The sequence below is a fragment of the Lampetra planeri genome, chromosome 7 (genome assembly GCF_965212315.1).
Source record: "Lampetra planeri chromosome 7, kcLamPlan1.2.h2, whole genome shotgun sequence".
In the NCBI taxonomy this organism is placed as follows: domain Eukaryota; kingdom Metazoa; phylum Chordata; class Hyperoartia; order Petromyzontiformes; family Petromyzontidae; genus Lampetra; species Lampetra planeri.
Window position 1 is genome coordinate 4,317,769 of NC_136113.1, and position 24,080 is coordinate 4,341,848.

Sequence of the window (24,080 nt, forward strand, 5' to 3'; positions counted from 1 at the left end):
ATGCTGCTGCTGCTGCTCGTGCAGCGTCACGGTGCTGGATGCGTTTTATTCACAAAGGCGCCGCGTTTCCGCGGGTTCCCCGGACGCCGGAGCGCCAACCGCCTCCATCCTTTCGTGCAAAACTCAGCTGCTGCTCGCGCTGATAATATTAACATTTATTGCAAATTGCGCTCCATTATTCATTAGGCACTTCATTAACGATCGCATCAATCACGCTAACGTCTGCCGTGCAAAAGGAAGCGCTTTGATGTGCCGTTTGGCTAGCGGTGTGCCGCCAATTGCTTGACAGCGCCGCATGAGTGCTTTAAACAGGAGAAGGGGGATCGGGCCATGCGGCTGGAGTCAAATCTGTAAATCGTGAGAATCCCCCACCCATCATTATAACAGAATAATGCAGGACACATGTACTTTATGGCGGGACCCCGGGGTCCAGACTAAACGCAAGTCAAAATCGTAATTGATTATTGCATTTTGGGCGACTCCATCCCACCGTGCACATAAACGCCGCGACCCGCCTGGCGCGGATCATTCTGTTGCCTTGTCGTGTCCAAGCGCAGCGGCGAGAAACAAAAAATTGAAACGTTGGTGAGCGCATCGTGTAGAGCTCGTTGAGATGAATAGATTGCCGTATCGTTCGTCTTCAACAGACATAAAATGACGTCGCAACGCAGTTTATTGCAAGAGCCGTGGGGGGTGGGGGGGCTTATGGGACCCCGGGGTCGCAATGCGACTTCAACGCATGCGAACAAACACGCTCCGTTAAAATAAAAAAAGCACAAAGAAATAGAACAGGCGACGTTTCGGGCAATGACCCTTTTTCATAGCACTTGATCACATTCGCTCAAGTTTATTTTGATCGTGATCTGCACGTCTCCAATGAATCGCCGCTGGTGGTTTTCCGGACGGCTGCTGCTGCTGCTGCGCCTTGTGACTTTTTCTGGTGCCCTGTTTGTAACGGCTGGGTGGGCTGGCGTCCTATTTGCCATCGTTCTCTCAGCTTCACTCCACGGGCGGGGGGGGAGCAAGGAAGGAGTTGGGGGAGGGGAGGGGCTCTTTCCCCCAGCAGCTGCTCTGCCTGCCCTGCGAGTGTATTCAGCCACGCGGGTTGCTGAGACGCGCCCACGAGCACAGGCAATTAGCCGCGCTCGCTTTAACGAGCGCAGCAGCTGCGCGACGTCCTCTCGAGTGTGGGGGTCTTCGCCGGAGATTCCTGGAGGCGTGGCTCTCAAAGCCAACGCGGCGGGGGGGGGGAGCTCAGGAACGCGAAGTTTACGTGCCCGCAACACCTGTTGCGTGATACGAAAGAGATACGCAGACGCGCAACGAGACCTTCATATATATATGCAATGTCCCTTCACTTAAAACCCCCCAAAAATGCGATTGTTATATTTTCACTACACAACCCATGGGCACCCACGCCGCCTTCTGTTCCTGTGAGCGCTGTAACTTTTAGCAGCACTGCTTCAGCACAAGCAAACCCTGGACAGGTTTCAACGCGCCGTGTCTCATCAAGGACGCCAACGATTTCCCCCGTCGTGACAGCCATCGAATTATGTACGTCCCGGAGCGATGCGTAGCTCCACGCCGCGGGGGACGAGTTGAAACGGTGAGACACAGTCCCCTCGAGTTACACTTGACTCTTCTTGATGCTGCGCCAAGCATAGCATAGCAGCATCTGCGACGGTGCGTCAACTACAACAAAACACGTGGAACAACAGCAGTCCCCCCCCCCACCCCTCCTTATGTTTCGAAGAGTACAAGTTTACAGGACAAGACGCACACGTGGCGCCAGTCGCGACACGTTGATCATCTGCAACAACAAACTGTATCCATAATAGACATTTTCGGGTTCGATCGCGTACAGATATCAATGTGTCATTAAACCCGCCGCCACCCGACACAGCCAACTAGAAAGGTTTGTCACGTAAACAGAACGTGCCAAATCGTCACTAGTACAGCACACCGGTGTGTTGGAGAGCCAAGCCAGTAATTGCTGGCGAAACGTCATACTCAGATTGTGAATGTTGTGGCTTGGCTATCCAACACACCGATGGTGCTGTACGAGTGACGAATTGGCACGTTCTGTTTACGTGACAACCCTTACTAGTTGGCTGTGTCGGGTGGTGGCGGGTTTAACGACACATTTATACATTTACGCGATCTAAACCCAACATTTTTTAATGTCCGAACGTAAGACATTGCTCGGCAGACGCCAATGAGATGGTGTGGCGAAGACGCTCGGCGCTGCTGCGATTGTGTCGGAGCGCGCGGCTCGGCGCGGCGACGCGGTACTTTGACGTAGCGACGGTGCTCGTGATGGGGAGCGATTTCTTCCCCCCCCATCCACCCACCTCGAGAGTGAAGTTAATCTCCGGCGACAAGCTGAGTCGGGCGAAAATCAGAAGCGGCAGGAGGCGGTGCCGTTGAACATGCGGAGCGTTACAGGACGAGCTCCACGAAGGCGAACTCCGTGTGAACGCAACGACGGCATCTGACATTTCACGTCCAGCAAAAACGAAAGCACGTGCATTAAAAAAAAACACATTAACTAATGGGTCGCGATTTTCACGCGAAAAAAATAGTTGCCGATTTGTTAATTACGCATGAGCAACTGACAATGAGGATAATGAAACCACATTAGATGGAGGCGTTCGTCATCTCACAGGACACGAGTTCTTGTTTGTCTGCCTCGATAGTGGTTGAGGTTTACCCCACCCCCCCGCCTCCAGCAAGGCAAAGGCCGATACTTTTAGTCGACAGCGTGCCCCTGCTGGCACAAGAACTAAATGTGTGTGCGCGTGTGTGTCTATATCTGCTCTGTTGATGCGGTGTTGTTTATTGTCCCTTAACAGAATGGACAGAAAACAAAGCCAGAGATATCCCTCTATAAGCTGACCATATGGCGTTGCAATGCTACTCAACTTTGTCTTAATTACACTCGCAGCCTCTTTGGTGACTGCGCCACAATTACATCTCACGCGGTCATCTCGTGCGGTCATCTCAGTTTTTTTGTTTATTTATTTGGTATAGCCCTGTGAGCCATTCGGCTCTTGAATCGGGAGTAACCGCAACAAACAAAAAACATGAACAAGAAAACATCTTAAAGTGACTATGCGCAAACAGAAAAATCCAGGAAAAGACGGCAAAATCTTCCAGAAAAGCACCGTACACCAACGCTGTGTGCAAAAATCCCAGTGGGATGCAAGTCAAACAACAACAACCACAAGGCAACTTAGATTAAAGCCATCAGTTTAACTCCGTACTACAACAAACAAACATGGCCAAACCAAAAAACTTTTCGAAATCACCAAAATAAAGCCATAAAAGCAATGTAACAGTGATCATAGGAACTGTGACCGAAATTTCACAATAAACGACATAAACAACATGTACCACCAAACCCTGCAGCCATAGCTGGCTGCATGAGTCACTCCACAACAGCAGGAGCATCAGTAGGAGTATCAACATTTTTTAAATGCACCTCGTGTGGTCATTTCGCGTGGTCATCTCACGTGGTCATGCCACGTGGTCATCTCACGGGGTCATGTCACGTGGTGATCTCGCGTTGTAAAGTCACCCGCGTATTCAAGTGCGTCGTGGAGAGATACTTCGTGCGGCAGCGGATTGACACAAGAGCCGCGCAAGTCTCCATCGACAACCCTAAAGCCCATCTCGAGCATAGTTTTAGGGCGCCTTCACCCGAGGCGCTTGACGTGGCTTTCAGAACGGTGACACCGAACGGGACGATGTCGATGGCAGGGGCGCGCTACAAGGGGTTGAGGAATGAGTGAGCGCGATAGAGGGGCGCTTGGGGATCACCAAAAGCAGCCTTTGGTGGTAGCAGCAGCCGCACCTTAACAACTCTGGCACCTCCCAGCTCAACCAGTCTACATAACAAAGGCTCATTCCTAGCAACAGCCTCAGCCGCACCAACCTTACCATAATAAAAAAAAAACTCCTATCCAGGGGCCTACCCTGGCTCCTCCCCCCTCAACCAGTATATATACAAGGTCGGGTCTCTTGGAATTTCTCTTTACTTGATACAGCAATCGTGCTGTGACGGTTCCACCTGAAGACGGAAGCTTGTCTTTCCTCCGAAACGTCGTGATTTTTTATTTTACTTTTATTAATTTTATTTTTTACCTACGTGACTTTACCGAAAAAATCTAAGAGTATGATCACCAAAGGGTCGGAGAGGGACGGGAAAGAGTGGAAGGGCGACAGGGGGTGGGTGGGGGGGAGAGGAAAAGAATGGGCCATGGAGAAGAGGTGGAGCTTGAAGAGAGGGACGCAAGGAGGTTAAGGAGGGGGACTGCTTAATATTTGGCTGGTTTTTTTTCTTCTTATCTGAAAGCGCAGACTTTGCACAGCCAGCACTGCTGATGTTGTTCATGACGCGCAGCAGTAACAGCAGCCAAGATCGCCACAATGGGGGGCAGCACCAATACCAGAGTCACGTGGCCTGACTGCCACCACCTCCTCTTCCTCCTGCTGATGCGCTCGTTACATTGGCAGCAGCCAGAAACTCCGCCAGGGAGCAGAGATGAACCTCTACCCAGCACCTCACATTTGGTTGTCGCATGAAGCAAATCCAAGAGTGTGAGGGAAATATAGCGGCGATATATACCTAAGGGTAGGTGGCGGTGGCGATGATGTTGTTGTTGATGAAAATGATAATGGTGATGATGACGGCGACGATGAAGATGATGATGATGACGAAGATCCAGATGCTACTATGCTGAGCAAGACGACTTCAACCCCTGAATCTTCTCACCTGCGTATTCTCGCCCGTGTCTGTACGGATTTGACACTGGGTTATATACAATCTCAGACTTACATTATATAGTAGTATTAATAATAATGATCGCGCAATGCGTGCGTGCGTGTGCCTGAGAGCACAATTTAAAATAATGCACGCTCGCAGTGCGGCCGCTAAATGAGTAAGGGTCTGAGCTGGTGTGCGATTTAGCCCCCGCGAGAAGCCATGGATTCTGACAAAAACGAAATGAAGGCTCCTCGGCCCCGACCTTCCCACGGGGCACTCCGAGCGAAATCGTTTCTCCCAAAGACACGGCCGCGGCTGAAGCCTCGTGTCGTTTATTGCAATTTCCTCCAACGATCGGACGCAGCCTCTTATCGCCTGCCCAGATTTGCCACGGTCCGAGGCTTTCCCATCACCGTGGCAGAAAGGTGACAGGCGCGGCGCTGCATGCGAGGAAAAAAAAAAATCACTTTACACCTCTACTCAAGACTTATTTTGCCTCTGGATTTACTTAATAAGAATAATTCTTCCCACCCCCATACACCCCCCCCCCGATTCCGCCCCCCTAATTCACACCATCGCAAACCGCTGCTCGGGCGCGCCTGAACTCAAGGCCACGGCGTGTGTCTCGTACTCGGTGAAAACCGTTTCACGAAGCGCCCCTGCCCCTGCGATGTTGCAGCCTCCATTTGGGTTCTCGTCCCAACCTCTCGCGTGGGATTAACGGGGGTGGGGGTAGGGGGGGGGAAGGGGTGGGGGAAAGGGGAGAATGGGGGAAGGTGGGGGGGGTGGGGGAGGGGGGTGAAAGGGGGTTGGGGGGGAAGGGGGGTGGGGGAAGAGGAAGGGGAAGGGGGGGAAAGGAGGAGGGGTGGGGGAAAAGGGGAAGGGGGTGGGGGAAGAGGGGGGGGGGAAAGGGGGTGGGGGGAATAAATGGCCGTCGTGATTTGAAATGAGATTCTCCACGCGGCGGGGCACTCTCAGCGGCGCTGTTCACGGCAGCCGACGGCCTCGCGTCTCGGTCCATGCGCGTTGCTACGACCATCACGATACGACTTTTGAGTTTTAATGGCACAGGTTTCTTTGACATTGGGATGCTTCTATACTCTTTGGTTCTTTCGGTAAAGTCACAGAGGTAGAAATTAAACAAAATAAATCACGACGTTAATGCAGACTTAGGTTCCTTGAAAAAAGTTATCTATTTGGTGTTTGAACATCTTAACACCTGCTTCATTGCCAGAAAGGGTAAATAAAACCTCGTCTTATTTTTCATACCAAATATTGTGTTCAATACCACAACACGGTCATCACACATCCCCATCCACAGTGTACCAAACAAACAAACAAACACGCTGCTCGCGTTCGCAGGGACAGCACTAAAACAACGAGGAGGTGAAACTTCATCGCTGCCCACCGTGAAAGAAAAGAAAACGACGCTTGCGACGTTGGTAATGGGAGCCCCTTCAGCTACAGCGTCCCAGGCCACGTGATGATATCAAACGTGATCGATTCCACCGCTACCTCTCGCAGTAAAACATATACATATATATGTTTTTACCATGTAGGGCCCATTGAGATACGCTGCTCTTTTTCAGAAGCGACCTGGCCACAAATGACGGCTCATATAAGTGGCTTACCATGTGGAAATTTATAGCAAACAAATATACTCTAAACGGATGTTTCTAAATGTGGAGGGGAAAACCGGAGGACCCAGAGAAAAATCCACACGACCATGTGGGGAACGTGCAAACTCCGAATATACAGGCGTCGGGATCGAACCCACGACTCCATGTATACCAGGCGAGGTAGTTAACATATCTCGCCACCGTGGTGCCCAGTAGCGCGTCACATCACCACGAGCGAAATTTCGTTCGCTTCTCAGTCCGCTTGTCCTGGTGAGGGTCGCGGCGGCGACGTGTTGAGTAGGGCGGTCCAGACCTCCTTTTCTCTAGCGACAGACTCTAGCACTACTACACTATACACTGCTATACACTACACTATACACTACTTTTCACTACACTATACACTACTATACACTACACGCTACACTACTATACACTACACTATACACTACACGCTACACTACTATACACTACACTATACACTGCTATACACTATTGTATACTATACACGACTATGCACAGACTCTCGCTCATTCCTGGGGTAATTCCCACGTGATGCCAGGCCAGCTGAGCGACATCGTCCCCGCCAGCGTGTCCTGGGTCAGCCCACGGGGTTTTAATTTCAGACTACCCGTCTGACTCGCTACCCGTCTGGAAAGAAAATACCAGCGAACAACTTGGTGGTGAGAGGCGTTTTAAACGCTGCATTACAAATTTCAAACCCGCAACATTATTTTCAGAGTAAACGTCTTCAAATAAAATAAAGTAATTTTGTTTTTAAAAAACACGGTTTAATGAAATGTACCCTACTAGTAATGGAAGAACCCTACGACTCCAGAAAGTGGCCCCGAAGCTTTCCACAACGTAAGAGACCGTGGTGATTTACAGCCAACGTCAGTTGATCGTGAACAATTAGACCCAAGCCGAAGCATAACATATAAAAAAAATATTGTTTAAACATATTTTTATTTAAATTTTTTATGATAGAATATAGTATCGTCATCAGTATGACATAAGTATACCAAGTTTGCAGTCGATACCACATTGGGAAGTGGGTTCAAATTGAGTTACAAGATTTGAGGACACAACAACAACAACAGACAGAGTTAATAGAAATCGTGTAATAAAAAAACACATAAAGCTCAATGAATGAACGCAATGAGAAAATGCGATTTCAGAGAATTATCCGGCATCGTGCTGCAGAATGTCTCGCACCTCTCAACGGTCACTTACAATGAGCGTGACGCAGCTTCGAGCAGGTCACAACGAAACCAAATCATATTAAGCAAATGTAACAACGCGAGGTGAAAGTTCCTCAGACACAAGAATACATTATTTTTGGGGAGACTTTAATATTGCACGGAGCAATGAGGCTGCTACCCCGCCCGTTATGATCTCTCCACACGTGTGTGTGTCAGCCTCGTGTTCGGCTGACATTTTTCAACTCGCCATGGAGAATCTTGCTGCGTTCACCAAATTATCTCAGCTCAAATGAGGCCTTTGCGCGCTGTACATGGCCGATGATTGTGAAGCTGTGACATTCAAACAGCTCTGATTTTCAAAAAAAGACGTATATCTTGCGCGTGCAAAGGTTTTGTTTGGCCTATTTTGGCAGAGGTAAACCACATTTTAGGACATGCACGTTTTCGACGGGGGCCTGGTTACATAATAATAATAAAAAAAAACTGGCTACATCAACAACAACAACACGAACAAAACGGTATACCTGGTCAATTTCTGAAATGGCAAAGTCGTGCATCAACATGGCACAACCGCCACAAAAATACAATAATGTGTGCGCGCGTGCGTCCCACGTGACGTGGAGTGCGTTACTAATATTCAATCAGAGCACCCGTGTTAACCAATCAGCAGGCGTGTGCAGCGTGTAACACTTTCATTCTAGCTCCCCCCCCCCCCAGCAGTGCTGCCACGTAAATACACTTCATCACCTTCTTCATAACCCTTGTTTATCATCGAGTGAGAGTCCATTGAGACAATGCACCTGTTACTCACAGCGGACCTGGGGAGAATACGAGGAGGAGACCTACGAGGAAGCGACATCCAAGGAATAGGAGGCATACGAGGAGGAGGACAACGTGGAAGACGTCAAGATCACGTACAACCTGTGAACGTTAAATAAACGTTCGCACGTGAATCAATTTAGCAAGTGGGAGAGCATCGGGGGTGGGGGTGGGAGTGAATACAGAACACAGTTTGCATTAAATGACTGACTTAATGAGAATTCATGGGTAGAGTCAAACCATCGTTTTTATGTTCCAGTCTTTAAAATATATATCGCACAAATAATTGCTGTTGTTGTCCCGTCACTCCCCACTGCTGGCAAAAGCGTCTCCCCAATGCTTCTCTATTCCTTCCCTGTCCAAGTGGCTCCGGTCCAGCCTCCTAAAAGTTTGATCTCGTCTCGCCATCTCTCTCGCTGTCTGCCCTCCGCTTGATTTTCATTCTCCACTCCGAAGTAAACATGTTCAGTCTGGATGAACAAAGCAAATAAATAAAAAATCGTTGCAAATTCCATTAATTTGAATAATTAAATTATACAAGAGAACAAATTGTGGAATCTGTTGCTTTAGTGGCCATTCGCTGTTCGTGCCCATGTTAGTGCCGTGTTAGTGGCCGTGTTAGTGCCCGTGTTAGTGCCCGTGTTAGGGCCCATGTTAGTGCCAATGTTAGTGCCCATGGGCTGTTTTTACAAATCTCACCTCGCAAGAGAAAAAAAAAGACATAGACCCACAACCGCCCTCTCTCCCAGCCAGAATAACCCCCACAACATTGGAGTGCCCAAGGGGGGCGGGGAGGGACTCGATCCCGCGACCTCAATTGCGCTGTTCGGTGCCCTATCTCCCCGACGACGGAGGAGGACCGGGTTTATCTCTGCGAGCCACGCCAGTGGAATGCTAATTTGTAGCACAGAATGCGCCGTGGTAGTTCCAGCGCCCCCCCCCCCCCCAGGGCTTGGGGGGATAGGAGGATGAAGCCAATGTTCCCCGTCTGTGCCTCTGCAGAATCCGCTTGCGTGAATGCTCCTCCCCGCGGCTGCCTCCGTATGGAAGCGCGCGAGGAGGAGGAGGCGGTTGGAGTTGTTTCGTCGGGCGGGTGAACCCTCGTTCCGCAGGATGTGCAACAATAGGATGGCTTCATGGAAGCGACCTGGCGCGTTATCGTGAAGACGATTTCCTGTTGCCGTTAACCGAGATACTTTGTAAGGGGTGTGTGGTGGGTGGGGGGGTTACGTGAGCAGTGCCAACGCTTCCAATCCACAGCAGAGACCAAAACATCTCCGAGGGGAGGTTTCCGAAGAGTAACAGGTCACCGAATCTATCCGTGCGGAGCCTCGCATGTTACACCACTGATTGTCTGGCTTTTCTCCAGCAGCAACGGGTTCTTACCACGTGACGAAGGCTCCGAGCAGCAGGACCTTCGTGAAAAATCATCGTGAGTGGCGATGAGACTTTCCCGGGGTTAATTAAAAGCACATTGCTTTATTTACCGCACAGTAATTGTAATAGCGGTCAGACGTTTCTGAGAATGCTACGCATGGATGATGAATGGCATGCAAGCCCCTCGCTCTCTCTCTCTCTCTTCACGACGTCTAAACACGCACTGCCGGGCACTCTGCTTGGAGACATGCCCAAGCGCGTTTGCCGCTCGTCGTAGAGGTTCACGGTTCGAATCTAGCGGCTGCCCTGATTAATACTGCGGGTTTATTACCCATAGAAAAAATATATATATATGCGCCGTTTGTTTCACGGTGGACATTACATATCCCGTGACATCATTTGCACGAGTTAGGCCATTGTGTGCCGTCACCATGATCCAACATGTCCTACATTTGAAAAAGAAACCCGCAAATTACTCAATTGGGATCATACGTATTAATCATTTCCTGGGTAAGCAAGCTCTCTGGAATTCACCCAATAGCAACTCGCAGATGGCAGTGAGGCGGTGTGCCACTGAGCTCTTCAAGCCATTGAATATCTGTGTGCACTCCCAGGGTATTTTCACAATTTCAGATTGAGATTATATATATGTGTATATGTTTTGTCGTGTGTGTATTGCTCCCTCCCTCCTCGTTACTGCCTTTGCATCTCAGTCATGAGCGGAATGATAAACGACAAGAAATCAACGGTGGACGATGCAACACCTTTTTTGTGTACATCTTGCCTACGACCGGATCTGAAGAGGCTGTACACGGGGACACTGCTTCACGATATTGTGAAGAAGAAAAAGTTAGAAACGCGGGTAGTTTTTTTTTCCTTTCATTTTGTCTCCATTCTACTGTCAGAGGCTTCTGTCAGGCCAGGCCAGCACCGCCTTGCCTCGGGCAAGTGGCTCGGGCAAGGCACGCTGACACTAATTGCCCATTGCTTTGCGTTTACTGCCCTCTGCTGAAAAGCTACGGGCACGCCGCGTGGAGGGGGGGAGGATGAATTTCCCATGCACACAGAGGCCGGCTCGTGTTACGCAAGAGAGCGCGTTCAGTTCACTGTGGAGAGAACAGGACGACTGTCGCATTCCCCGTTACAGGAGTTCCCAACCCCTCCAGTTCTCGCGACCTACGCGCTTACCAATTTCCTCCCCATTAAAATGCAAATTAACTCGCTCTCCGCTTCACGCGCCCAATGATTGTTAAACACGGGCCCACGTGATGCGCCAAGCAATGAACGCTGTCTGCGTTCATAGAGCCAATGCAAATGAAGATTTAAATCTCGGTGTGCGCGTGCACACGTATTCCGTGTGTGTGCACGTTTTCCACGTGTACACACACGTATTTTTAAATCCTTTATATTAAGTTCACTTGCTTGCTTGCGCGCTTACGACCGTGCAAATCTTTCGGTCGTTTTTTAACCGACTTCCCGTGATCCGAAAGAGCTGACATTTTGCACACAGACCCGTTGTGCGTGACAATTTATTTTCGTGAGAAAAAATTTCCAAAATGTTACACTTTTAAAAATATATATATATATTTAATTACCAATTGCTTAATGGTGGCAGGCAATCATCTGACCCATAGGTGGCAGCCATCTCAAGCCAGAGGACGAGAGGACTCTAGCCGCCACGCATATAAAGGATTTATAGTGAAAAACTTTGTTTTTACGGGTTAATTTTGTTGTCAGCGAGGTAATAACAGGGCACCGCTCAAGGCAAGGCACTTGTAGCTCTTCTTCCGGAATTGAGAGATATTCTTCTCTCTGGGATATTCTTTGTTGTACCTCCGAGGTGTCAAGACTCATCTCAATTCTGGTCATCGGATTTCGAAACATGTTTACATTATTGACAAGTGTAATATTCCTCCTATATTTAGACATTCATACGTGATATTTATGGGTGGTTGGCTAGATAAATATTGACATCTGGACCTTAATTGATGGTTGGAATTTTGACCGTGATAAGCGTTGCCATTTTTTGCTCTTTAACTCTCTCTCTCTCTCTGTGTGAGAGTTCATGAAAACTGTGCGCATTACAAACTCCAAATTCTTATCATTACATGAATATTAGACGATTACTATTGTTGTTGTTTTCATATGACAGCCAGGACACACAAGCCCTCTATGCATGACGGCGTCGACTGCAGCCTCCCTGCGGTGTTTGTCTCACGGCACTCGGGGCTTGTGATGTGATTGTATCACATGCCTCTGTCTCCCCCTTGGTGCCGTTTACAAAATACCACCACATTGAGCAGGCTCCACCGGGCATAAGGAGGCCCCCTTGCAAATGCAATTTCACACTCGGGTTGTGATTCGCCGCCAGGCACGACCTTTGTGAGCTTTGCAGGGCGTCTCTCGCTCGTGCAAAAGGGGGAATCGTTCCGCGAGGAGGGCTCACGGTCAGAGAGAGAGAGAGAGACTCGATGCCGCGCACGCTGCCATCCTGGGTTGCTAGTGGCATCGCGTGGTTGGAATGGGGCCCTTCCACCCAACTCACTACCACCAAATTACGGCCGCTACAGCCGTTATCCCCAAGACACCGCCACTCACCTGCAACACCAAGGTCCACCAAAGACAAAGATCCCCCGTATAGCCTTAACAGACTGTTGGGGCAAGTGCTGTAGCGAGCACTATGAAGGCCGGCACGCGACACGACGGGGTGGGTTGTCAGCACCACGCCTGGCCGCCTTTGTCTCCCACGTAGAAATGTTTGTATGCACCACACCAGGTATTCATTTGAGGCTGAGTCCACCTAGGGGAGAGCCAGGACCGGTTCAGATAATCGTCACTAATGTTAGTTGTGAGCGGGAATTGAACTCGGGTTGCCGGATCCATAGCACAGCGTGCTAACCGCTACACTATCGCACAAGGTCCAACACACCTCCACTCACCTGCAACCACAAGGTCCAACACCCATCCACTCACCTGCAGCCCCAAGGTCCAACACACCTCCACTCACCTACAACCACTAGGCTCAACACACCTCCACTCACCTACAACCACTAGGTCCAACACACCTCCACTCACCTACAACCACTAGGTACAACACACCTACACTCACCTACAACCGCTAGGTCCAACACACCTCCACTCACCTACAACCACTAGGTCCAACACACCTCCATTCACCTGCAACCACTCGGTCCACCACACCACCACTCACCTACAACCACAAGGCCCAACACACCTCCACTCACCTACAACCCCTAGGTCCAACACACCTCCACTCACCTACAACCACTAGGTCCAACACACCTCCACTCACCTACAACCCCTAGGTCCAACACACCTCCACTCACCTACAACCACTAGGTCCAACACACATCCACTCACCTACAACCACGAGGTCCAACACACCTGCACTCACCTACAATCACTAGACCCAACACACCTCCACTCACCTACAACCACTAGACCCAACACACCTCCACTCACCTGCAACCACTAGGTCCAACACACCTCCACTCACCTACAACCACTAGGTCCAACACACCTCCACTCACCTACAACCACTAGGTCCAACACACCTCCACTCACCTACAACCACTAGGTCCAACACACCTCCAATCACCTGCAACCACTAGGTCCAACACACCTGCACTCACCTACAACCACTAGGTCCAACACACCTCCACTCACCTACAACCACTAGGTCCAACACACCTCCACTCACCTACAGCCCCAAGGTCCAACACACCTTCACTCACCTACAACCACTAGGTCCAACACACCTCCACTCACCTACAACCCCAAGGTCCAACACACCTGCACTCACCTACAACCACAAGGTCCAACACACCTCCACTCACCTACAACCACAAGGTCCAACTCACCTACACTCCCCTACAACCGCTAGGTCCAACACACCTCCACTCACCTACAACCACTAGGTCCAACACACCTCCATTCACCTGCAACCACTCGGTCCACCACACCACCACTCACCTACAACCACAAGGCCCAACACACCTCCACTCACCTACAACCCCTAGGTCCAACACACCTCCACTCACCTACAACCACTAGGTCCAACACACCTCCACTCACCTACAACCCCTAGGTCCAACACACCTCCACTCACCTACAACCACTAGGTCCAACACACATCCACTCACCTACAACCACGAGGTCCAACACACCTGCACTCACCTACAATCACTAGACCCAACACACCTCCACTCACCTACAACCACTAGACCCAACACACCTCCACTCACCTGCAACCACTAGGTCCAACACACCTCCACTCACCTACAACCACTAGGTCCAACACACCTCCACTCACCTACAACCACTAGGTCCAACACACCTCCAATCACCTACAACCACTAGGTCCAACACACCTCCAATCACCTGCAACCACTAGGTCCAACACACCTGCACTCACCTACAACCACTAGGTCCAACATACCTCCACTCACCTACAACCACTAGGTCCAACACACCTCCACTCACCTACAGCCCCAAGGTCCAACACACCTTCACTCACCTACAACCACTAGGTCCAACACACCTCCACTCACCTACAACCCCAAGGTCCAACACACCTGCACTCACCTACAACCACAAGGTCCAACACACCTCCACTCACCTACAACCACAAGGTCCAACTCACCTACACTCCCCTACAACCGCTAGGTCCAACACACCTCCACTCACCTACAACCACTAGGTCCAACACACCTCCACTCACCTGCAACCACTAGGTCCACCACACCACCACTCACCTACAACCACTAGGCCCAACACACCTGCACTCACCTACAACCACAAAGTCCAACACACCTCCACTCACCTACAACCCCTAGGTCCAACACCCCTCCACTCACCTACAACCACTAGGTCCAACACACATCCACTCACCTACAACCACGAGGTCCAACACATCTGCACTCACCTACAACCACTAGACCCAACACACCTCCACTCACCTGCAACCACTAGGTCCAACACACCTCCACTCACCTACAACCACTAGGTCCAACACACCTCCACTCACCTACAACCACTAGGTCCAACACACCTCCACTCACCTACAACCACTAGTTCCAACACACCTCCACTGACCTACAACCACTAGGTCCAACACACCTCCACTCACCTACAACCACTAGGTCCAACACACCTCCACTCACCTGCAACCACTAGGTCCAACACACCTCCACTCACCTGCAACCACTAGGTCCAACACACCTGCACTCACCTGCAACCACTAGGTCCAACACACCTGCACTCACCTACAACCACTAGGTCCAACACACCTCCACTCACCTACAACCGCTAGGTCCAACACACCTCCACTCACCTACAACCACTAGGTCCAACACACCTACACTCACCTACAACCACAAGGCCCAACACACCTGCACTCACCTGGAACCACTAGGTCCAACACACCTCCACTCACCTGCAACCACTAGGTCCAACACACCTGCACTCACCTACAACCACTAGGTCCAACACACCTCCACTCACCTACAGCCCCAAGGTCCAACACACCTTCACTCACCTACAACCATGAGGCCCAACACACCTCCACTCACCTGGAACCACGAGGTCCAACACACCTACACTCACCTGGAACCCCAAGGTCCACCACACCTCCACTCATCTGCAGCCCCAAGGTCCACCACACCTCCACTCATCTGCAGCCCCAAGGTCCAACACACCTGCACTCACCTACAACTGCAAGGCCCAACACACCTGCACTCACCTGCAACCGCTAGGCCCAACACACCTGCACTCACCTACAACCACTAGGTCCAACATACCTCCACTCACCTACAACCACTAGGTCCAACATACCTCCACTCACCTGCAACCACTAGGTCCAACACACCTCCACTCACCTACAACCGCTAGGCCCAACACACCTTCACCTTGGCGTTGACATTTTTTCCGCAGACCAAACCGAGACGTTTTTTTTTGCCCCGACCCACTTTGTAACCTCGCCACCTCTGACCCGTGGGTCCCGGTGCAGTTGCCACCGCCTGCTAACCCGATGAGCTACGCACTGCCGTGTGTACAGGCTGCAGATGTACAGCGGCAGTAACGCAAGACCACTATAATGACAATATAATTTTCATGAAGGAAACAACCGTATCTATTCTTGCGTATGCAATATGTTCAGAAGCTAAATGTTGGTGATGTCGAGGTCTACCTAAGACACAACTAATGCCGTCGTCTAGGCGAAATTTACTTCGATAATTTGAATCCAGGTGTGATCAGTGGAGCTAAATGCCAAAAAGCCCTTCGGAGGGCCTGAAAACAATCAGACGAGGTCATCCAGTGAACCAAGTAATCATCGAAGGCCTCTTCAAGACCTCAAAGTGACTTCCTGACCGGAAATATAAGAACACAGCTTGCACACAACGGGGCAAACTAAGCCCGTGATTGTTCTGAAATGACCACGTTTTGTTACCAAAGCAGGAATGTTTGTGCGGCTCTCCAGTGGCGCAAATCGTTGGTAGGGCGGTGTCGGTGTCACAGTGATGGTGGGAGTCGGGGTGGGGGGTGGGGGGTTAGAATGGTGCCTTGGGTCCAGCTACAGTGATAGCCCGTTATTAATGCCTAGAACCTGGCCACCTGAGTCACATTCTCGGTCACGGCCAACATCAGTGGCGAATGATATCTGAACTGGGGGCTTGCTCCCGATCCTTCGCCAGCATACAATGACCAGCACGGCTCAGTACGGCGCAGTACGGAGCAGGCAAACAACCCCCATGGCTGACGTGGCATTGGAAGGGCCTTCATCCATAAGTATGTTGAACTTCTTTCGCACCATACGGAGCCAACTGTGCTAATCGTAGGTGCGGGGAAAGGAGAGCTACTGTAAACACAAGAAGCATTTCCAGCAGTCGATTAATAAAGGGCTATGCGTTATTATTATTATGATTATTTAAAATGCATTTTTTACGTGAGAATAGGTTTTCCCCTTTTTTCTGGCAACAAAACAGGTGTTAAGATGTTAAAACACCAAACTGAAACCTTTTACAAGGAATCATATCTGCATTAACCACAATTCCTGTGGTCAGAATGCAAACAAAAAAACATCCTCTGATAATAATGCATTGTCTTTGAAACTGATTGGTCCACACCAGAGACAGCTTTCTTTTGAGCCTCGTCTCAAAAGGTGTTCGACAAGAGGACGCCAAAAGGCGTACAGCCCAAAGACAATGCACTATCAGAGTAATGAGAGCTCGGGGTGAGCTTGTGTTGCCAGAACAAAGGGGAAAACCTGTTCTCATGTTTTGGTATTGGCAGAGGAGGTCCCATGGTGCATTATTTACGTGAGACATTAATATAGGTCATGTACAACAATTTGTCTAAACAATGTCACTTGGAGGGACACAACTGGACAACACAACATAGTTTGTGGACCGAGGAGAGCTGTTCATTTCGGACTGGAGTCAAAATGATGAAACACAGAGGTAGTGCGAGAAGAGATTGGAGTGCTTTTGGAAAGCTTGAACTTGACGGTGAAAAGTAAACGAACAAATGTGGCCAAAGAAGAAAGTTTTCAATCGGTGCGCAAGAAAAACAACCTCTGTTGTGTCAAAACTGTTTGTGTGCACTCTCACAACGCCGACAACACTCAGAGAAACCTCACAAGCCCAACGCGCGTGTTTATTCACGTACCTTACGCGTGTACCTCGACGAAAAACACATGACCTAATTGCAAAATACGTTACCGTAATTCAAGTAATTATCAAAGCGCTTGTATCCATCAGAAGGCCCCAAGCGAGTGGTGGCAACTCAACATCATCGTTGTGGTGGGAGACAGCCTCTCCACGGGACAGGGAGTGTTGACCTCCCACAAAGCGGCAATCGTTTTAGCGACCCTGGACGGACGATGGGCCGAGTTGACCCCCTGGGACCAAGATTTGACCCCCTAGGACCAGGATTTGACCTCGCGTCCTCTGATCACGGTGAATCATTGCCACCTCTCGAACCAGGAGACTTTGGCTCAGTGCTGCAAACTTTGGGCATCGGGCCCACCCAATCACCCAACCACTTCGATTATCATGATTATTGAAGGAAGCAGCTGACTTGAGCCGGAGGGGCATGAGTTAGCGGGGGGGGGGGTGGAGTCAGAGTCAGCTCAACCCCACCGCAGCTGCCTTTATAAACAACGCATCCGCGGGCGGGCAAACCACCCCGGCACCGCGGCCGTCCGGGACGGGCCAGCTGCCCGCTACGCGCCAGCTCCCACATCCCTCGAGAATCCGACAGGCGAGAAAACGTGAGTACTGTACAACAGACATCGGCAAAGAAAGCACAACGTACGGGTGGGTGTCAACTGCAATTGGCAATCTGATCTGTTTGTGGAAAAGCGTGGAAATGATGTGACCTCGCAATGAAATGTTCGTAAAGTTAAATGCGCATGGGAACCTACCAACATAGCGGCCCGCGTCAATTTAGTTTTAAGCATGGGTTTAAGGTGCGCTCACAAATCCACCGCACCTGGCCATGAACAATCTGACCCCACCGTTGACAAAAAGTTCTCAGATGCGCACTTACACGTCGCATGACGGGGAGAGCGGGTGGCAGCCAAAAAGCAAAATCGCGACCATCGCCCGAAGCGCAAGTTGCGCGCACAACAGATGTCACGAGCGGCGGGACGCGACACACGCGTGCGCCCCGGGTTCTGGCAGCCAGCCGAGGGAGCGTGGGGTCTTGACCGAGGGTGGCCGACACCAGCAGCAGCAGGAGGAGGAGGAGGAGAAACGGCAGCGGCCAAGGTGTGGGAACGGAGCCACGGTGCCCGCGAGCGAGACACGCTGCGACCCGGGCGTTAGCCGCACGGTCCTTGCCGGAGCGGGCTGATGTGCCAACAACAGCGCTGGTTTGGTTTCCCACGTGACCGTTTATTTTACGAGACATGAACCGTACGTAATCGGATCACGGGATGGGAATACTTTGCCGTTGTCATCACGACCACTGTTTTGTCGCTGCTGTAATGTATATGAGAGAACTTTCAGGGCATCGGGGCCCTTTTTGAGGACACTGCCTAAAATGTTGACTTATTATTATTAAATCTCGTAGCTTTCAGGCAGTATTTGTCAGTGGTGATGATATTGATGGAAACTTGTATTGGCCTGTGTTCCACTGGAGTAGCATGTTTGGCATGGACCCTGGTGCAAGTAATAAAATGTCCCCCCCCTCCCCCCCCCCCGATTGAATTGCCACCGTCTTTGTAGGCAGGGACATTGTCCCTCTGGCCGGTGGGCCCTGGGTGCAGTTGCACAGCTCGCACACTCAACAGCCACACCACTGCTGCTATAGTCCCATACCATCGCGAATACAGCTCCTGAAATACAGTGGCCATTGTAAACAGGCCACACTTGCTGTGTTGAGCTGCATGCACGAGACCCACAACACAGGGCTCCTCCATACACTGGGGTGGCAGGGAGAGCAGCTGCCGCTGCCCTCTGCTATCTACAATGCCATGCCCATAAATACTTCATAACCTTATTTAAGTCACTTTTTCTGAGTTCGGAATTCCTTTCTTCTGGCCACCCACACTGCACCACTTAGACAAATCCCCCGTTCGAATGTAGGATAAAGGCCCTCCTCTTCTGACTATGACCAACTCCATTTGAAGTCAATTATATTTGCTTTTCTTTAATAACGTCATCTCAACTCCGTCTCTGGCTTGTAGCATTCTATCCACCATTCCCTGCTATACTAATATATAAGAAAAACGTTTCGCTGGCTGGAGGAAGGGGGGGTACGGAGGGACATACGGACAGACGGTCACATCCAAAGGATGTACGGGCAGCTTGTAATAATAACAAAACACCTTAAAACGCTCTTGGTGTCCATGTTTCCGGTCATCACGAGGAATATACAACTGTGGTCGTATTTGCATGCTTTCAGGAATGCTAATTTAAATTGCAGCCATCAACATTTAAAAAAAACCCCTTCCTAAAGCCACGCTGGATCTCCTCGGTGTCGAGAGCTATTCTTGGAAACAAGCGTGCATCATAGAGCGCTTGCATGCCAAGTAGCTTCACAGCTTATCGCAGGGCGGTCATGATGTCATTATGCCAAGGGACCGGTTTGCCTGGTTAGTCTAAGCAAGGCCACTGTTGAGACAATATTACAGATTAAATAGAAACCACAAAATATTTGCACAGCCACAGGCAACCCCATTACAATAAAGAGTATCATGGCAAGATACCAAACAAATGAACTGTATTAACTATACTCGAGTCAAAACGCCAACTTATAACTCCATTAAACAACTAAAGCCTCATTATAACAAATTCCAAGCAACACTAGTAAAATGTCACACCGCGATCGGTGTTCAAGATTTGGGATAATGCCCGTTGTTCTCATTGATCTCAAGACGATGAGGATGCGCACGTGCGAGGGACACGGTGGCCACTTTTAAACGAATCGTGTTTCGAGAGTCGGCACTGGGTGTCAAGGATTCTGGGAGCCTGCGGCTGGCATTGCCACTCACCGACAACCTCGACACTCGCAGTACATTCACCGCACACGTCTCGCACATTTATTTTGAGTTAAATTATCGGTTCATGAACGGGATGTTCACGTCTCATTTTGTACATTGCTTACTTAAAAAAAATCTCTCTTCAAACGTTAATCACACAAAATAAACATTTAAATATTTTTTGGTTTCCTTTTCAGCGTAAACAATCCCAGGGGGAAAAAACCCACTGCTCCAAATGGGCCATGATATAGGTGGTCTTGGCAGCTGTGGGTACAGTACACAATTGCATTGAATTTTACGACCGTATAATACGTTTATCCACAAAAATGAGTTACGAGTGACATCCAGGCGCTGCTGCTGCTGCGGCGGTGGCGATGGCTTGGTTTCTGTCCCACAGAGAGCGGCCTCAGGAGGCGGGAGCTCCCGGCTCATCAGCAATCCCCGCGTCCGCGAAAAGTGGAAAAGTGCCGAGTGGTATGAGCCTCCAACGTGCCCTTTCCACGCGTGAAACGGATGCATCAATTCAGCGGTGAAAATCAGCTCTTCCGCTTACGGCAGATGCATCGAATCGAGCTTGCATCGATTACACTGGTCAACAAAAAAAGCATTTTTTTCTGGCCTGGACTTTTGCAGCTGTTTTAGACTAATTTCAGGGTGCCGATTCCAAATCTGATCTCAGATTTGCTCTATCACATCTCATATTTATGCTATCGGCAGACCCCATTTTCATTGATTTTACCCGAAATTACCTCTGTCACTTATGATTGCAAGTTGTTGCGAGTCAGTGACTGCTTTAGTGTTAAAATATGGCGCTGTATTTTTAGGATAGTGTGTTTATAATATCATTTTATGTAGATATCCACATTTATTTAATATTTTTCTTCTGCAGTTTTTATTGAAAATGCAATATTTGATATCTCATAAACCTGATGTGATAGACAAAAACTGATGCCAGATTTGGAATCCTTAAAACCGTTGGAATACCTTATGCCAGAAAAAGTGTGTTGACCAGTGTTATTAGCAATTCATGCAAAGTAAATGCCAATTATACATGTAGGCTAATGGGGCAGAGAAGATTGCACGTACAAAGAAGGTACAACAAACAAATAAATACATTTATCCAGAGAATGGTGAAAGTGAGGCAAAGATAAAATGGTTCTGAAATGGAACCATGGTTCTGAATCATGACACTGGTGGGGGGTGGTAAATCGTCCCTCACCTAGTTATTGCAGTCCCTAACAAAACGCACACGTTTATACCATCATCTGTGCTCATTGCTCTAAAAATATTTTCAAGCCACCCATTCGTCTTGATTTTAGTTATGTTTTTGACTCGCGAATTTTTTTTTTTTTACCCGTAAGTATTGATTTGCTCCACCTGTCTCCACCGATTGATAGTTTTGTTCAATGTACACTTTGTTTCTCTTTGCCGTGTGGTTCTGTGCTTTCTTTGGGAGGAGCAGAGAGGTTCCCGATGGCATCCGAAACTTCTGACGGGCTCACTGCAGCTCGGCCTTCGTGCAGGCCCGGTAGCAGAACTATCGGGGAAACACCAAACAGAGTAGAAGTTGGAGAAATCGGAGAAATCGGAGAAATCGGAGAAATCGGAGAAATCGGAGCCGTCACACGCGGGGAACGTGCCCCCGAACAAGCCCAGAAGTTGGAGAGCAACGCGGACTCTTCAGCGACACACGGGGAGCGCCGCCTGAATCCGCGGGTTGAAGAATTCCTTCTTCCAGGGTTGGACGATGAGCCAGAAGTGAGCCAAGTGTGGCAAATCGAGATGCAACAGGCGCAGCCGATCCTACCAAACGGGTATCACTTGGAGGTAAAACTTCTAATCGTTAAAACAGAGGTAACGAGTGATATATCAGACTGTAGCTATGAAATACACAATTGGGTGGTTCTTTTGACCAAAGTCGAAACGGCAGCCAAAAACAACGGGGAAGGCGACACCATTAGCACGACAAATAGAGATGTGCAAGTGATTGTTACTGTTAAAGATAACAAGGTCGACACGGCAGTAACAATCAAGCACCCACTGAAAGGAGGAGTCAGACTTGCAAATGCTGACCAAAACACAACCGACGTAGGAGCTGAGGATGTTGATGTAGTGACAGGAGTTTTCCCACCGGGTTTAGGACGTGGCACCGGCACAGAGAAAACAGAACAGCTTGAAAACCCACTCACTTTCCCAAAGATGGAAACTGAAACGAATCACAACAAATTGACCGAAGCGCCGGTTAATGGAAGCACTTTGGCCGAACGTAATTCAAGGTCCGCGATAAAAGCCGCAAATAAAGCGGCCGGTGAAGTTCACGAGAGCGCCCGTGAGATTCCTAAAGCGCTGCAAGCGGTGCCCTCCAATGCCGCCGAGAAAGCCACAGCCAGCGACGCAGCAGAGGGCACCGGGAGCAGGGCTCCACAGTTGGGTGGCGCAGAGAGCGCACCATTATTAAGCTCCACGTCTCCGGAGCAGCGGCGCAGAGCGGTGCGGCGAGAACAGGTCGTAAAAACAGCCATCGCGCCTCCGCCAAGCACGGCGGGGCACGGCGGGCCTCCTGTTCAAAACGGGGATCGCGCCAAACCGAGGCGAAACACGCAGCCAAAATACGAGGATGTGACAAACGAGGGGCCGAAGCTCAACGCGGGTGCCCGCCGGGCAGAGGCAACCGCTCCGGCAGCCGAGAATTTAACTCCCGAAGGCAAATCTTCAAAAGACGACATTAAAGACGTCTGCATTGGCATCCTTCACCAGGTGGACGAGATAAACGTAAGGAGCGAACAGTCCATTGCTGTCGGTGCTCGTGGCGCCGACCAGGAGAGTAATTGGGGGGCAATTGAAGTGGCAGAATCTGGGACCCCTGCCAGTAAAGTCACGCAGAGGAGCAAACCTACTGTTGCAGTTGAGGAGGCATCGCCAGCTTGTGGCGGTGTTCCAAATAAAGCATCGCACACGTCAAGCGAAGGAACGCACAGGCGTGATGGAGAGAAAGCGCTGGGTGTGCTGGAATCAAAAGATAAAATATGGGTGCCAAAAACGGACGAAATTAAAGAATCAGCTGAGGTGAATTGCAATAACGTAATGAGAACTGATGACGATGCCATGGAAATACGCAGCTTCGACGAATCCAAACAGATGGAGAATGGTTCCATTTCACCCGAGTCACCACCTTTTAAGACACCAAAGCAATCAACCACAATGCAGAGCGGTATCCAAGTGGCATTGCCCGAACTAGCCCCAAAACAAGATGTCGCTCAGGGCAGTGATGAAGTTAAGACCGATAAAAGGGTCCCTTTGCTGTCAAACACCACTCTCAAAGAGACCAAAGGCAACATGTGCTCTGAGGAGGCTATTTCCGAAGCCACCACAGATGTGTCAGCCCGTGGAATCACCCCGGCTGACGTCCATTGCAGAGACACGCAAGCGAAACCCAAAAAAGGATTATTTTCAATTTTCTCTTTTGAAAAAGAAAAAAAGTCACGTCAGACAGCGGCAACAAATGCAGCCAATAATAAACCAAACTCTACGAGCAAAAATGAATGTTCTGCAGCCACAGCTGCAGAAAAAAATGCTGAATTAATGGCCATAAAACCTGACGAGGATGTGCGTGGGACGGCGGGAAAAGGTTTGAACTCGGTAGATTTCACCGACACACAGCAGAACTCGTACCACCCTGGAGTCCCGTTAGAAGTGGCCAACACACTGGCATCATCAGCTGGTGATCCTGCATTTTCTACGGATATTCCTACACAGAAAAGTCACGAAAATTCCATCTATACAGCCAAGGAGAGTGA

At 49.8% G+C, this 24,080-nt stretch overlaps 1 long non-coding RNA gene across 1 annotated transcript; it reads left to right on the forward strand.

The window, feature by feature from the left end:
- Positions 1-17,990: 17,990 nt before the first annotated feature.
- Positions 17,991-21,888, forward strand: LOC144719806 (uncharacterized). The gene is made up of 3 exons (XR_013585667.1): positions 17,991-18,069; positions 20,681-20,757; positions 21,746-21,888. It is a non-coding gene; the product is annotated as an uncharacterized LOC144719806 (long non-coding RNA).
- The last annotated feature ends 2,192 nt before the right edge of the window (positions 21,889-24,080 follow it).